Below are 17,024 nucleotides of genomic sequence, written 5' to 3'. Positions count from 1 at the left end.
CATTCTGAGAGAGTGCTAGGCTTGGAAGACCTGAGACCTAGTGAGAGCGAGGAGTGTGAGCGTCAACCAAGCAAATTAACTGTCCCCCAGTTTCTTAGAAAATTTCACTGGAAACGTATTTCTATGAAGAAAAATTAAAGTCAGTTTATGTTATTGACGCTTTTCCATAGCCCTTCAACGTTTTTCTCCCCATGCCCACTTCCGACTTCTTTCTGAACCTTCTGGGCGTATTCTTCGCAGAGCAAAAATGCTGTCACTGTTGCCAGTTTCCGAAGTTTCTAACGCCTTTTGACAGTACTGTCTCTGTCAAGTTTGGTCATATTCTCCCAGTTCAGGACCAACATCAGAGGATGCTCTAGAAGTAGCGCATGAGAGCCTACGGGTGAAAGGCCCTGGCTAGGAAGAGAAGGAGGTTACACAGGAGAGCCTACAGATACTTGTAAGCTCTCTTAGTGGTCAACCTTCCCAACACAAACGCGCGAGCGCACACACACTTAACACACACAAAGTGAAAGAGAGAGACAGATTCCTTGACCGCCGCTAGAGGGAGGGCCGCTGGGCGGTTGTGCAAAATGGAATAAATATGGGCCCTGCTGTCTGGCGGAATTTGTGTTTATGTCACTTTAAAAATACTATTTTTATTTGGCAAACCATAACTGTGATATAGTTATGGGATACATTCTGATGTTTTGATATTTGTGTGCAGTGTGGAATTATTAAGTAAAACTGATGTCACTTTTGAAAGACTTCAAGTGACTAAACAAGGAAGACCCTACCTTGGTTAGGTTGGAACTAAACAAGGAAAAACATACAGCCGTAAATGCCTTTCACAACCACAGGTTCCTTTGGTCTTCAGATTCTCCATTCCATTACCCATTCTTCACTACTTTCTACCCAAGGCTCAAGGTGCTCAGCACAGAACCTGGGCTCCTAATAGCACAGACAGTATTTTATATGTACATATAATATACACATAATACACACAAACACACGTATTTCCTCAAAGGAATTGTAGGAAAGGACCACAGTAATGTGAATTCCGTTTTTTTCCATCTTTGTTTGATTCTGTGGCTTTAATAGCTGATATACCACGCAAAAATGTAAAAACAAGTTGGAAACATAATTGATCACTTTACTCAGCAAAAATAAATCCACTTTCCATTATATTTCTGAGTTTTAGAATTTAATTATTCACTGTCGATCTGGAAATAGATGCCGAATCCTCAGAAGATACCACTTACAGAAAGGTATTACTATAAGAAATACAACTTCCTTGTGCAAAGGCTCTTTAAGTTACCAATGGTCTCTCAGTACACAAATCGCCTTAGAATGCAGGGTAATGGTTATTTGAAGACATTTGAATACTCTCATCCATTGTGACTCTGAGTTAGGAAGCAGACAGTGGAGGTTAAGGAAAGATTGAGTATTGCCTTGATTGGAATTTCAAGAGAGAAAAGTCTAATCCCTTTCTTGTAAAAAACATCTCGGTGGATTTCAACTAACTTTGAGAAACGAATCAGAATACTGACTCAAACCAGAGCTAAAGAGAAAAGTGTTTTTTTGTTTTTTCTAAAAACCAGGTGTTGAGCTCCTTGGTAACCCAATATTGGGTGCGCGCGCGCAGAGTGGCCAGACCCCTCTCCACGCAGCTCTGGCTCTGTTCAATTCGACAAGTGCACTCACGGCGGAACTGCCACCGGTATAACGTCTTGACGATGGGCTTCAGGGTTTGACACTCCGCAGCGCCACCAGCTCTGTTTTCTCCCCAAGTAAGCTACTCTCTACCTCGCGAGCATCAGATCGCCCTATGCGCGCTACAATCCGTGGGGCGGGGAGACCTGGCGCTCACCCAGCGAGCTCGACTGGTGCTGACGTCCGTTCAGGCCTTTAAATGTCTCTGTCCCTGGGCAGGAGGGAACAGACTTTGTAGCAGTCACTTTGCCCAAAGGGAGACGCGTCTCTGCTTTTGCAGGCGGCAGCTCGGACTCCCCTCGCTCTTCCCAGCGCAGCGTTTACCTCCTGTCTTTGCCTCGAGTTCCCCGCAGCCTCTCCAGCGGGAGGCGCTTTTGGTATTCGCACCCCGGGCGTGAACCAACAGGACTCCCCCTGCCCTGTGCTTTTTCAGTAGGTTCGAAGATCAGAGATTGCGAGGTGCGCTCGGTGATCGCTCAAGTAGCGGGGAGCTTACACCCCCTGATTTTGGTAGGGAGTGATTTTGTTTTTTCCCGAGCTGGCGAAAACGTCCTCACAGCTCCTGAAGCTGCAACTTGTTTTGGTTTCTTCTCAGTCCTGTGTGTGGTTACAACATCAAAGTTTTTCTCCCTTACCCTTCCAAAAAATCTATCCTTTTAATCTTCCCCCCGCGCTGTCTCCGCCAGGCCTTCTCGCTGTGCGGTGAGTGGATAGCTGGGCGCGCAGTGTGGCAGTGGCGGCGAAGATTGGCGCTATCAGGAGGAGCAAAAGGGAAGGATCTGCTGCTGGGGGCTCCCTGGGTGACCCTTTGCTAGGCGAAAAGAACCCGGTAAGGGCGCAGAAGAGGAGCCGGAACCTTCTGGGACACTGGTGCCTGACACTGGATTTTGATCACCATCCTTGTTGTGTGTCTCTGTCCCTTTTTTTCTCAATTGGTAACTAGTCGAGAGAGAAGCGCTTGGCAGGAGCTCTCTGCGGGACATAAGCTCCCTGGCTGCTCGGGATCCCTACGTCCGCTGCTGCGGAAGGAACACAGGGGAGGACGCAAGCGGTTGCTTACTGGAGCCTGGAGGTAGGCAAGGGGGTGGGATCCTGATTCTCAGCCCAGATTCCAAAAGGGTGTCTGATTTCATGGAAACATTCTTCTCACCCTCATTTATCATCGCACACCCCACCCCCGCTTTTCAGATCCAGGTTCAGGAATAACCAAATCCTTGGCACCCTCACGAGGTGGAAGTACCTTTCACAGCTCATCGCCTGAATGCCTTGCTCCTTACATATATATGTTTGTGTTGGGGGAATGTGAGCTTCTCAGGGAAGTTGATACCTTGTAGATTTTAAGAATGTCCAACTTGATTTTATTCAGTTTCTTAAAGGATGTGTTTCCTGTGGGCAAGAATTATGGGAAAAAATGTCAGTGTCATGTACAACTGCAGTGGCAGCTCAGAAATCACCTTCATTGCCCCCCAAAAGTTTTCCCTATGCAAGTTTTCTTAATGTCCACATGTAGTGAATGGAGACTTGGCTTGTTCCATTATATGTAAATGGAGGGGAGGGGTCACATCCTTATCTTTTAAATTGGGGGATATCAAAGACATTAGAGTTTCTCTCTTTTATCTCTCTCATCGTTATCTCTGTCTCTCTTTCTGTCTCTCACTTTCCCACCATCCTGACTTCTTTCCTTCTTTATCTTTTCTTCTCTTCCTTCTCTCCTTCCTTCCTTCCTTCCTTCCTTCCTTCCTTCCTTCCTTCCTTCCTTCCTTCCTTCCTCCCTCCCTCCCTCCCTCCCTCCCTCCCTCTCCTTCCTTCCTTCCTTCCTTCCTTCCTTCCTTCCTTCCTTCCTTCCTTCCTTCCTTCCTTCCTTCCTTCCTTCCTTCCTTCCTTCCTTCCTTCTTTCCTTCTTCTCTTTCTCTCTCTCTCTCATTTTCTTTCTTTCCATGTGCTGCTCATTAATAAATATAATGTGAATTTAGAGAGAATGGAACACTTTTGCAATATACAGGGATGATAAAAGACTTCTTTCCTACCTTGCCTGAAGTTTTTCATTTAAGTATCTGATCCTTTTTAGTTTTGAGGTAATTGGGAGGATGACTGAACTAATATCTTGGGTGCAATTCAGCATGGTAAGATTTTGTATACAGCATGTTTAATTGTTCCCTACTCTTACACATTAGCTAATAACAGGAATTACATGAATTATTAGAAATGGCCCTTGATTTTTGGCAAACAATATTTTTGAACTGTGGGGAAATGTTAAAAATCAATATTACAATTTACATGGCAAGAATATGGATTCATAGGTGAAAAGAGAGAGACGCAAGTTAACCTTAAGAGAGTGGTTTAATGAAAAATCAGTGCCTGGAATTTCATATCTACATACGGTAATCAGTGAAATAAAAGAACCCGTTAGTATTCGGATCTTGCAATACTTGGTTCCATAAAGACACTACTGTACTTTTTATTTCTGATCTCATTTGTTGTAGTAGAATAATATTAGATAGCTTTATCCACTTTTTCACACATGTGTGCTGTAGATTTCAGGATATCCTATAAAGCAGTGGGAGGCAAGGTTCAAGATCTGGCCTCAATAACATCTCTCCTCTACGAGGATCCCTTTACATTAAACTGCAACTAGTGGAATCTGGAACTTGAACTGCTGCTGCTGCTTTGTGCTTGCTTGCTTTTTTATTTTATTTATTTGTTCTCTCTCTCTCTCTCTCTTTCTTTCTCTCTTGCTTCTGTACACTTGTAGCTTTCAGTCTGAACGTAAATCTCCCTCTGTGCAATGGCCCTTGTTACTTGTATTCTTCCCCTTAGGGCAGCTCACAGTTGGGTTGCCCTGAATTAAAATAAACGAATCCCCTGACAGTATAGTTTATACATTTCCTGGGTATATACTGTGTATGCCTAGGCTTCCTGCTGATCCAGGTGTGTTGGAGGACATGAGTATAGGGAGACCAGAGTACCATGAAAGTGGTGAGAGTAGGACAAAATTAGGAAGATGGACTGTACTGAAGGAGAATTAGGACAGTGTAGAAGAGGAGGAAATAAAGCAAAACTCTGAGCATTGTGTGTTTGAGAGTGTATGTGTGTGTGTGTGTGTAGAAGATGGATTATCGTCAGCAGAAATCAACCTTATCTTAAATCTGCACGAGCAGGTTTATCTCAAAGGGTGGATTCTTCACTTGGTAAATGCTTTGAAAAGACTTGAGAATCCCAAGGAGGGAAGAAACAGCTCTCCTTTGTAACTATTGACTTTCAAATAAACTCTTTAGTTCCAGGCTCTAGAACAGTTTTTCTCAAATTTTAGTGCCTGAAGATGCTTAACAATTGAGATTTACAACTCCTAACATGCAAGATATTGGTTCAAGGGGGTCCAATTAATTGCATATCTAACAGGATAGGTGATTCCAGTTCTCCTAGTTCAAGAAGTATTCTATGAAATTGACAGGCTTAGTGTTAATGAACTTGATTTTTGTGAGGGAGGGTGTCATACTTGCATTTTAATGTAAAAACTTTCCCTAGTATTTATCTTCTTGAAATTTTCTTGTTTTCTTCTATCAATGCCATTATTATTGTCATGGCTGTCCTGTTAGAAGATGGGCATTCTCAAATAACAAAGTTTTATCATTTGTATATTTGCAACCTTGGATGGTGGCCCTTTGAGATTTAAACTAAAAAGCACTAGTACTGAGGTGACAGAAATGTTTCAGCATTATTAAAATCTTAAGTTAAAAAAAAATCAGTGTACTGATGGGTTTGGTTTGATGATAACTTTAAACATTATGATTATCACTTTCTCACTTGGATAGATACCAACTTTTTTATTTTTTATTCTCACCTTTTAATTTCATGTATTTATATATTTATCTTTTTCCCTACTAATGCAAAGCAGTTCAGGTCACTTTCATGAAATTATACAAAGAGAAAGTGAATTTAACAGTGCCTACAATCATTTTTTTCTAGTACATCTCTTCATTTCCATTAATAAAACTTCACAAAGGTAACATAAAAGTGAAAGAGATGATTGATCACATTCTGAACCCAATGGTGAGTTAGGTCATTTTATTGAGCCTATTTTTGAAAATAACATCTCCATGAAATTCTTAATTTTTCCCACTCTTTCCAGCCTAAAGATGTTGGTCATTCATTACCGTGGTATTCAATCTGTGTGATGTTCATTGACACTATAGTGTCAGAGTTCTAATTTCTGCTTTTTGTACTATTTTCATATACAGTGCTATTTTACAGAACATGTTTTTGTGATCGTAAGCATTAGAGTTTTCTACTAATTAAAAAGTTTGCCCAATAATAGTACAACATCACATATCAATAGACAAAAAGAATATTGTATTTGCTTATTTTCTTTAAATAACCACTTTACTCAACTGACATTTCCCAGTTGTCTTATGCTATATCAAAGTGTTGGCTGGCTTCTAGTTTAAACTATCTACATGTCGAAATTAAAAAAAAAAAATGCAGCTTGCATGCTTTAATGAAATGTCCTCTCTAATAATGCATGTAATGGAATAATGTGAATTATAAGCTTATTCTTTATTTTTTTATTGAAACTCTAATAATCTCTTTTGATATTTGGTTGGTGTTACACTAAGAATTTGGAAACCTGGGGAAAAAAATAGGAAACTAGTTAAAATCTTGGAAAATAAACTTAAGCTAAGAGAAGTTTGTTTTTGCTTCATATTAATCCCAAATCACAGGCGTTACGATTGATATATTGAGGTTGACACATAGTGACACAACAATCAGAATTTCTGCCATAGTTCAAGGGCTTCTTTGTAAAATAATTACACCACTGATAGCAAACACAATCAATTTCTACGTAAAAAAATATAAATAATTTTGTTTTGCTGTTCTAGAAATTCCTTTTACTTTGACATAGCCCCTTTCCCCATGGGGTGAGAGAGTAGTCCACAGGATGGCACTATTGTGATGCATAGTATTTTGAATAATTTTACCCTTGAGCCATCTTTAGCTACATTAATACTAATGGAAACATTGACTTTTCTCCAATGATAAATTTCTGACACTTTTTTTCTTCAAGCCAGTGGATATCTATCAGAAGGTGTTAGTGTCCATTATTGCCAAAGACTGCCTTTTAAAAAATAATCCCCCAGGAGGATCTAGTAGCCACCAGTCCTATCTTTTCTCTCCTCATCCTCTGTGATCTGCTGAAATTCGTATTATATCTGTAGAATATATATATATATAAAATAAATTGATTTCACATAAACCAGAAACATATATTTTTCATTAACTATAATGTTATATATATTCTCATCCCTGTCCTATATTCACAGAATGAGAATGGGTCTTCTTCCACATACTACGTTTGCATTTACATTGAATTCATCCATGCTACCTAAAAAAATCCATTCACACTAATATTGATTTAATGGATTCCTTAACAGGACTGATTCGTGTTTTAAAAGAGGATCACTAGAAGAAGACAAATCTTAACACACATGTCCCTTGAAGATTTTCAAGTCCTTAGACAAAATGAAAAAACAAAACAACAACAACAAAACCACAACAACCTAGTCTCACAAACCACAGCCACTTCTATGTAAGTCCAGTCCTATGACCTAGTTAAGGCCTGCATCTGTCTGATATCCCATGTCTGGGAGTGCCAGAGCCTATTCAAAGTCTTCAGGTACAAATAAGAAACAACTTGTATAGAAACTCACATTTTAACAACGAGAATAGGACATTAACATTAAAATATATATAGAACAGGAGGTGGAATCCAGGGACTAGTGATACTTCAGTGAGAACATGTTTGAAAATATGGAGAACAGCAGGTAGAATCCAGGGACTTGAGATGCTTCAGAAAGGTCAAACACATGTTAGATCCTCTGTCTTGGTATGCCATTTCTTGGTATGCCATTTGCTCAGTTTTATGAGAGGGATTAGACTAGAAGACACATCTGTGGTACAGACAGCAAATCCAAAAGGCAGGAGAAATCATGGTGCCTCGGTCCAGCCTGTATTTTCTTTACGAGTGGGAGTGGGGAGAGGACATTCGCCTGCAGGTTTCTGGAGGTTTTTCTTTTGCCAATGTGAGAAATTATTTTATGCTATGCCAACTAAAAGTTTGATTCCTGGTGAAAAGTGATTACTTTTCTTTAATTCTTAAAACTGTTTCATGATTGTCTTCTAAGAATTGTACTTCTTTGGTTACTTTACAGTGGAATTCTTATGGTTGATCAGCCATTTAATTTAAATAAAATGTCTTACATTTTATGAAAAAATTCTCTACACTAAGATGTTTCTGTACTGCATCATACAGCTGCGTAAAGTTGGGTAAAATTGAAATATTGGCCTATGCTTTAAAGATGAACAAATCATTAGAAATGATTCATGTAACTATGTTTTTTCACTTTTCTAAAGTTCTTATTTGTGAATGACTCAGTTAAGTCTCCACCTCTTTTTCAGGGTTGAATTCCTTTCAAGAGTGAAGCAAGGAAGAGAAAGGAAGTACAATTACAATTATAAGTTTTGACTTAAGATATTTAACTGTGGGCCAGGCGCAGTGGCTTATGCCCATAATTCCAGCACTTTGGGAGGCCGAGGCTCACTTGAGCTAGAGTTTAAGACCAGCCTGGGCAACATAGTGAGACCCTGTCTATATAAAATGTGTGTGTGTATATATATATAAATATATATAACATATACACATATATATACAGATATAAATATATAAATTTATATCATATATAAATGATATATATATATAAATTTATATATATCACATATATAAATATATAAATATTATGATATAAATATATAAATTTATATCATATATAAATGATATATATATAAATTTATATATATCACATATATAAATATATAAATATTTATATTTAACTATGAATGATCCTTAAAAAGGGCTTTCAATGTCACTTTCTCATTTTTTATACATTCTTCAAATCAGAAAAATCATGTATATGTAAGTATATATGTCCACATATACATATATATGCTAGAGTTTTTTCCTATATTTATTGAACTTTTTCTATTTTTTTATAATTACCACATGTACCCTTTTTCACCTTAACACGGCAGTCCCAAACTTTTTGGCACCAGGGACGAGTTTTGTGGAAGAAAATTTTTCACAGACCAGGAGTGGCTGGGTGAGTGGGTTGTGGGGATGGGGGTGTGTGAAACTCTTCCACTTCACATCATCAGGCATTAGTTATTAGATTCTCATAAGGAGTGTGCAACCTATATCCCTGACATGTGCAGTTAACAGTAGGGTTCCTGGGCCTATGATAATCTAATGCCGCTCTGAGTTCTGACAGGAGGCAGAGCTCAGGTGGTAATGCTGCCCAGCATTACCTGTCCCGCAGGTCACCTCCTGCTGTGAGGCCCAGTTCCTAACAGAACATGAGCAGGTAACCTGTCTGCAGCCCCTGGGGTGGGGGACCCCTGCTCTATGGTGTATTCCACATTGCCAGCAAGGACAGACTTTTTTGACTAATTAATAAGTTATTAAATAATCTGTGGGCTTCACTCAAAATGCTTCTATAAAGAAATTTTTAAAAGGACAACTAACAAATAGGCATGTTAGAAACCCATGATATTCCAGTTTTTATTTCTTCTTTGCCAAAACATGTAAGTTAAATTTATTCAAATTACTATCTCTACTGTATATTCTCATAGATTCCAATATGCTTAGGAGAGTAAAAATTGAGTTTAGCAATGCTGTGATTTAATAATTTTATGAATCAATGCAATCTAATTGCTGTTTAAAAATGATTTTCTAACATAAACATAATATATGTATATATTCAGAACAGTTTTTACTAATGCATTATGTATTAAATTAACATTTGCATGACATATCATGTTCTTTAAAATGGGTTCATAAATGTATGACAAAATTTTAAATTATTTTTAATTTAAAAGACTTTACCTGCAAAGATGTATACATGAATTTGAGCTGATATCATTTGAGTTGTATTTTATATAGTATTATTTAAAAATGTTAGGAGCATCGAGTTCTTAAAACTTAATATAATTGAAAAATAATATATTAATTATTATACCACTGCTAGATTATATATTATTTATGGCTTTACAATATACTTGAAAACCTAGTACTTCATGTTTTTAAATGTCTTCTTATTTCTCTAAGAAACATTCTACTAAATTATTGAAAATGGAATTGGAAATTTTTAGGGTACAAATATTCAAATTTTATACTCAGAATTATTGTTTTCCGCCTAAAATTCTAAAAGTTATAATAAGTAAATATAATAATATAATAACTGAAATGTGACATTATAATCAATGGGTATTATGATCTGCTGTCTTTAAGGTTCTGAAACATGAATTAACTAAAAAAAAGTAAATACTTTAAACTTCTGTAGATGTGTATTCTTGCTGACCATTTTGTACAGATGTGAGGGAATATAATTCATTCTCTATTTTTATAACTAGAGCTATAAAACATATAACCTATGCAAATGCTTGTAACACATATGCAAAAAAAAAATAGTTTTTCAATAATACCTACAATTTCCAAGCTTCTCACAGTTATTCACTCTTTGAAATATGTTGTGTGTTGTTAGGTTAAAGAATGTTTTTTAATTGATATTTAGAATACATCTGGACCACTATATACTGATGACATTTGGCCTGTATTAAGGAATAACAAAACCATTTTTAAACATCCTATTTCCAAAAATAACAGGTTAAATTTGGTGAAACAGTACAGTGAATCTGTATTATTAATTGTGGGCATATGCTTAGGCAAGGGCATATTTGTTATTATAATGAAACTAGAGAAAGGGATGGGCAAGAAAGGAATAGTATTCCTACCCATTTCCAAATGGGAAAAGAAAGATTGTAGATTTGGGAATTAAGTCTTAGAAAAGGATACTAACTGTTCTAGGCAAACATTTAATTAATAAATAAAAAGTTGGCCAGTTCAGACTTACTTTAATGAGCTTCAAAATAATTTAAAATGATAGCATTCCAATTTAATAAATATTATATGTGACTTCTACATTAGATACTATATTTTCATCTGGAAAGCTATAGTTTTCTACATGATAAGTAATGAAAAACATGTATTAGAAATTTTTAATTATATATATTTATCTGTTCAAAATAGCTCCAAGTTAGAGAATTTAGATATTAAAAATAATAATGAATTATGTTATAATTATTTTGTGCCAGTTATTACTTTAAGCACATTACATTTATTAACTCATTTGATTTTTGTAACTTTATAAACCCCTAGTATTTTCTAAACTTATTACTAGCTAGGCATGATATGTTCAGGAAAGTTTAAAACTTTGTCCCAAGTTTCCCAGTTAGAAAGAGATTGAGTGTGGATTCAAATCAAGGGTCCAGATACTGTATTCTTGATTTCTAAGAGCTCTTGAGAGTATTTTAAACGAATACCACTTGTCATAATTTTAAGACTTTTGCTTGACGTTACTAAAGTTACCTCCAGCAGAATGTGATTGCTTATTGTCAGAAACAATTACGCTGTAGGTTTTTAAAAATTCTGATGCAGTTTCCACATGTATTATGTAAAAAAAAAAACCTTAACTGGTACTTCTATATTTTACATTCTAAGACATTAATTTTGTTACTCCTTGATGCCTGTGGTTTTTTTTTCATTACAAGAAGAAATTCCTGTTTTTAGTATATAAGCCAAAAGAAATATTGGGTTTAGTACATAAAAATACATGATTGCATTTTTTTACAAGTTATACAAGGTTTAGCTTATCCTAAAAAGAAAGTTTCACCTTCATAGTACAGTGTTGACTCAGTTTATTTACGATCATGCTTTTGTTATGTGTACATGAACATATGTAATTTTTAACTTGGTTCCAATTTCCCTTGTGTTCCTTTTTGTTTTGTAAAGTGCATTCACAGTTCTTTCTAATTTTTTGTCATCATGCTTAAGCATATTCTCTGTATGCGCTTTTATCCAGATTGGGATATTGTAGGACAAACAATTTTCTTTATGTCATGGATCTTAATGGGTTGATCTCTCATAGGCCTTTTTAGGTCAGTACACAATACTGGGCAATTGTACAAGGTCAGTAATTGGTCTTCCAGACTCTACTGTTTAGTTTCTCTAAAACTGGACATTTTACTTGAAGCTTCTGTGCTTCAGTTTCTTCACTGCTAATACCGCATGAGTATCACAAGACTTTAATGAGATAATTCAAGTAACATGCTGATGTCAGTGCTTGACACACAGTTCAGACCCTTTAAAAGTAAAAATTTTGAACAAGTGTTTTGGGGAAGAGTAGTAGAAAAGCATAAAATCAGATATGACTTCTTGGTAGTTTGATGTGTATACAAAGACCTTCTTACATAATCAAAGTGTTTGTCGTGATCCTGAAAGGCAAACTATATGAATATTTATTTAAGTAAAAATACAGCTGAAATTGTTAATTTTTCTTTCCTATTAGGACACTCCTAGGAATGTTCAGTTTCTCAGCATTAATAGATTCATAGACAAAAGACTACAACAAGTAACACTTGCATTAAATGCTATGAAAGGATGACCAAGAAAGAATGACCTAAGTAAATTTTTCTGGTGAATGACTAGTTGAATCAAAAAATGAAACAAGAAAATAAAACATATTAACAAAAGAAGGGCAGTTTTACTGGTGTTCAATTTTTCAAAGCCTTCAAGTAGCTATAATTTAATAAAAAGCAATGCAATAGAAAAAATCCTAGATTCTTCTGGAATTGTATTTATTCTACATCACTAATTTGTTGAAAATTATTTGAAATGAAAGCATAGTTATTAGAAATAATTGTATTTCTTTTTATAAACACTATATTTTATCTTGATTTAATTAGAATTACATTTATAGGATTTACATGCCTTTCTTTCTTCATTTTTCAAAACAAAGCAGTGTCCTTCAGGCTCCTTTGCTACTCAGTAACATCAATTAAAAGTTAGAATAAAATTAATTGAAAAGTTTAGATGGAAAATAAAATCTCAGAATGTTCTAAAAGCTGATGACTATGAAAGAGTGATTTGTCTGCAGCCAAAATGTCTTTACCCAATGCTACTTTGAACTGAAGGATGTAATGTAATCAGAGTTTTCCCAATTTAAATGATCATTATCAGACAAATAATTAGGATAAAAATGGAAAGAAAGAGTACTGAAGAAGTTATTAGGTGATTTCACTCTAAAATAATGTAGAATCAATATCATTTATCTGGATATGCTTGCACCAATTGGTAGAAAGAGAATGTAAATGCAGTGGATTACCTTGCCCTGGAATTATCTGGTTATGTCAGATCTTACATTCAAGCTTATTGGAATGTTGAATGATACAATTCTACTGATACTAATTGGTCTACTGTTCTAGTCATTTGCTTTTGTGTAGTTTTTCAACAGCAAAACTATAAGCATGTTATTGGCCTTTTACAAACACACTGCATATTGTTTTAGAGTATTTTATTGTTTGCACAATTACAGTGAAGAGTATATCTTTCAAGTATTACCAATATGAGTATTCTGTAATGTAAAGTCTTAACCTGGGATCTGGTTATGCTCTCTTGATCTAAAACTTGTAAATAAAATCTCTCTGCTCTCCCACACACTCAGTGTGTAATGTGAGTAATGTGATACAGGAACAGGAAAACCATAGTAAATACTCCTTTTGGAAAGAAAAAGAAAGTTCTGTTTTTCTTTCATATAGGCATTTACAAGAAATACCTGAAGTTTTGTTTATGTTTGCAAAGCAAGCAAGGTTGAGAGGCTGCTTAAGAGGTCTATCTGGTTTTGTCTGCTTAGGGCTTCTTCAAGCTTAGTTATCATTTTAATGTATGAAGTAATACTATACTAAGTAATGTATTAATGTAATAATGTCCTTAATACATTATAATGTATTACATTATAATACACGTAATGTAATAATGTTTTTAATGTATATTATACAATACTACATTAAATAATACTTTAATAGGTTTTACTAGCTATCCAGGCATCCCTTAGTCCATTCAAGTTGACATCTAAAATTAACCACCATACTGTCTGTTGTAGGGACCAAATATCAACCGTGCTAATATTCAGTGTTCTTAGCTATGTTTTATGACACTGGAAATCATTAGGTACAAATACTTCTCAAGTCAGCTCAGTGCACAGTGTTATCAATATATCACTGCCACATGTCACAGGTTCCCATTCTCCCTGACTGTGATAAAACTTTTCTTGCTACCTTCAAACTGATTCATAGGTGGGTTTGTTAGGGACACATCTTATTTCTCATTAGAAATTTCTGTATCACTCAGACAGTTACTCTTGTTTTTGGCTAATTTCAGCATAATACATTGCAATAATGAAAACTCAAAAAAATAAAGAAAAATATATGATTAATTCTAAAATTGAAAGGTATAACTATTAATTTGTAGTCTGCAATTCATCTAGCTCCTTTTGATAATACATTGCAATAATGAAAACTCAAAAAAATAAAGAAAAATATATGATTAATTCTAAAATTGAAAGGTATAACTATTAATTTGTAGTCTGCAATTCATCTAGCTCCTTTTGATTTAAATAAAACAGACTGGTTTTTCCATTTATGAATTTACTATGAACATTTTTATGCCAGTATTTTTGTACCATACAATTGTTTTACTAATATTAGGCAGTTTCATTTTATCTATTGGTACAGCCTGGTATCAGACTGAATTAGATTTACTGTTATAGTGTGTTGTTACTGTTTATGACTATTTAAAAGTGATTTTTCTGTCAACACTTGTAACTTGATTTTTGTCTTAAAAACTGGATTTTCTGCTTTTCTGTAAGAATGTGGAAAATTCAGAAGTAATAGAGCAACTCTGCTGCATGGTGATGGTGAGCTGCAGTAGAGAAACTGTCGTCCCACTTAGATACAGCATTCTGACTCCAGATTTCAGTTGTCACTGGTGACTCCATCTTAATCTTGGTACCCTGTCTCAATGTGGCATTGATTTTGCAGTATTACAAATGCAGCTTTCAGAAATATCTTTATATATTTTTGTGCACCTTCTGAATTATTTTCCTTTTTATATGTGACAGGGTCTTGCTCTGTCGCCCAGGCTGCAGTGATGGAATGATCGTAGCTCACTGCAGACTCAACCTCCTGGGCTCAAATGATATTCCTTCTCAAATCAACCTAGGTTCATATGAATCTCCCAAGCAGCAAGGTTTCAGGTGCCAGCCACTATGATTGGTATTTTTTATTTATTTTTATTTTTTGGTAGAGACAGAATCCCACTATGTTGCCCACGCTGATCTGAAACTCCTAGGCTCAGTTGACCTTATTGCCTCAGCCTACAAGAGAGCTTGTATTATAGGTGTAAGCCACCATTATTTTCTTATGATAAATTTCTAGTGGTAGAAAGCTATTGGATTAAAGTATACATTGAAGAGAGGGTGCTAGTATACAATACATATATTTGCATTTTATTGCAGTAATATAAATTATCCCATTTATTTCTGTTTTACACTGTGTGTTTCTTAAAGGTGAGGTGAGACTGAGTTTAAACTATGATTATTTTTCATTAATGTACCTTCATTTCTGAAATGACTTCATGACCTTTTTCAGTGTTTCCAATGAGTAAGTGATTTTCATTGTTTACTACTGTTTTTCACAATTTGACAGCTTCAAGTTTTGATGGCTTATTTTCATATGTGTAAGTTATATTCTTTAAATGTTGATGTCAAATCTGTTAAACTTTTTTTATTATAGTCACTGTTCTTAATTATTTGCATACAATTGTTTCACTGTACAATCATTTGAATATTCATTTATGATTTGTATTTTTAAGTCTTGTTTTACTGTTTCCAGTTGAGTTAATTATTTTAAAGGACATTGTCAGAAATCTGAGTTTTTACAATTTTCCAAATAACCCAATATCTAATGGCCATTTACTGAATGATTACATTATAAAATTAAAATGTGGCTCCAAATTAATGTTGAGAGCTTCCTATAAAAGGAAAATTATGCTGTTAGAAATAAATAATTTGCTGTTATTTGTATAGAACATCTTGTGTATTTTAATCAGATGGTATTAAAGGGTAAACTGTCACCCTCCAACCAAGTAAACCTTGGTTGGCCAGTTATGACTATATATGACTGACTGGTATACTAGTTATTAATCAAATTAGACAAAAAGCTATAGAAATAAACCAAAGACTTTGGTTCATTTAAACACCTATGGTTTGAAGTCGATAGTACCCAAATAGTGACCAAAACACTTTAACAAACTGTATATTATCAAACTTTTAACATCAATAGAAAATTTTATTTAAATTTAGATCATAGTAATTTACAATTTTATGTGGAAATCACCTTCAGAAGGAAGGGTATTTTGAATTATTTTACTGTAGATCATTTCTGTTTTAATAGAAAATACTATTAAAATGAAATGGTCTAACAAAAATATTTCTAAGTCTTGCTTTATCACTCATGCACTTAAAACAGTAGAACAAATTCCTTCTCATCAAGTACTTAGATAGCTACTTCGTTTTCTTTCCATTAAGATAGAACTTTTTTATGTTTCACTGTGAAACCAAAATAACTGCTATAAAATTAATGAATATGTTTGAATTCATTACAATCTCTAAAAAGAAAACGAACATGTTTTAGGTAACGTCGGTTCAAAGATTGAGTTTACTACATGCTTCCTGACTGTTAAGTGATATATATCTCACTTTTCAAATCTAATATAAAATTTAAATCATAAAAAAAGAGTACAAGAGTTTTGGTACTTTTTTTTTTTTTCGAGATGGAGTCTTGCTCTGTTGTCCAGGCTAGGGTGCACTGGTGCCATCACGGCTCACTGCAAGCTCCGCCTCCTGGGTTCACGCCATTCTCCTGCCTCAACCTCCGGAGTAGCTGGGACTACACGTGCCTGCCACCACGCCCGGCTAATTTTTGTTTTTGTATTTTTTAGTAGAGACGGGGTTTCACTGTGTTAGCCAGGATAGTCTCGATCTCCTGACCTTGTGTTCCGCCCGCCTCGGCATCCCAAAGTGCTGGGATTACAGACGTTACTTTTCTTTTAGTTTTAAATGGCTAAAAATGTATTCAGTAATTGAAAGTTGCTTCAACACTTGTCCTATGAATGATTTGCGTCTTTTCTATTTTGCTTTGAGCTACCTGGCTAGCACTTTCTAGAGAGTAAGAAAAAAATAATACTAGGGACTTGTATGAACTTTCACAGACTCATTTAATACACTTAGTTTGTAGGACATTTGCAAATTTATAAGAGCAGAAAAAGAAATAGGGATCATTATCACCATTATCACAAATAATTATCCTTATGTGTGAACTTTGTGTTG

At 35.2% G+C, this 17,024-nt stretch overlaps 1 protein-coding gene across 3 annotated transcripts in view; it reads left to right on the top strand.

Annotated features, from left to right (window-relative positions):
* The first annotated feature begins 1,176 nt into the window (after positions 1-1,176).
* The window catches only part of LOC105496640 (protocadherin related 15), a 1,825,405-nt gene continuing 1,809,557 nt past the window's right edge, over positions 1,177-17,024 (top strand). For all 3 annotated transcript variants that reach the window (XM_071069550.1, XM_071069551.1, XM_024797557.2), the window contains exons 1-2: positions 1,177-2,521; positions 2,636-2,764. The gene's annotated coding sequence lies outside the window, so the exon portion shown is untranslated. The remainder of the gene's footprint in view (positions 2,522-2,635; positions 2,765-17,024) is intronic.

This window comes from Macaca nemestrina, chromosome 9 (assembly GCF_043159975.1).
Source record: "Macaca nemestrina isolate mMacNem1 chromosome 9, mMacNem.hap1, whole genome shotgun sequence".
In the NCBI taxonomy this organism is placed as follows: domain Eukaryota; kingdom Metazoa; phylum Chordata; class Mammalia; order Primates; family Cercopithecidae; genus Macaca; species Macaca nemestrina.
The sequence above is the reverse complement of the archived record's forward strand: the minus strand, read 5'-3'. Positions and strand labels throughout refer to the sequence as shown.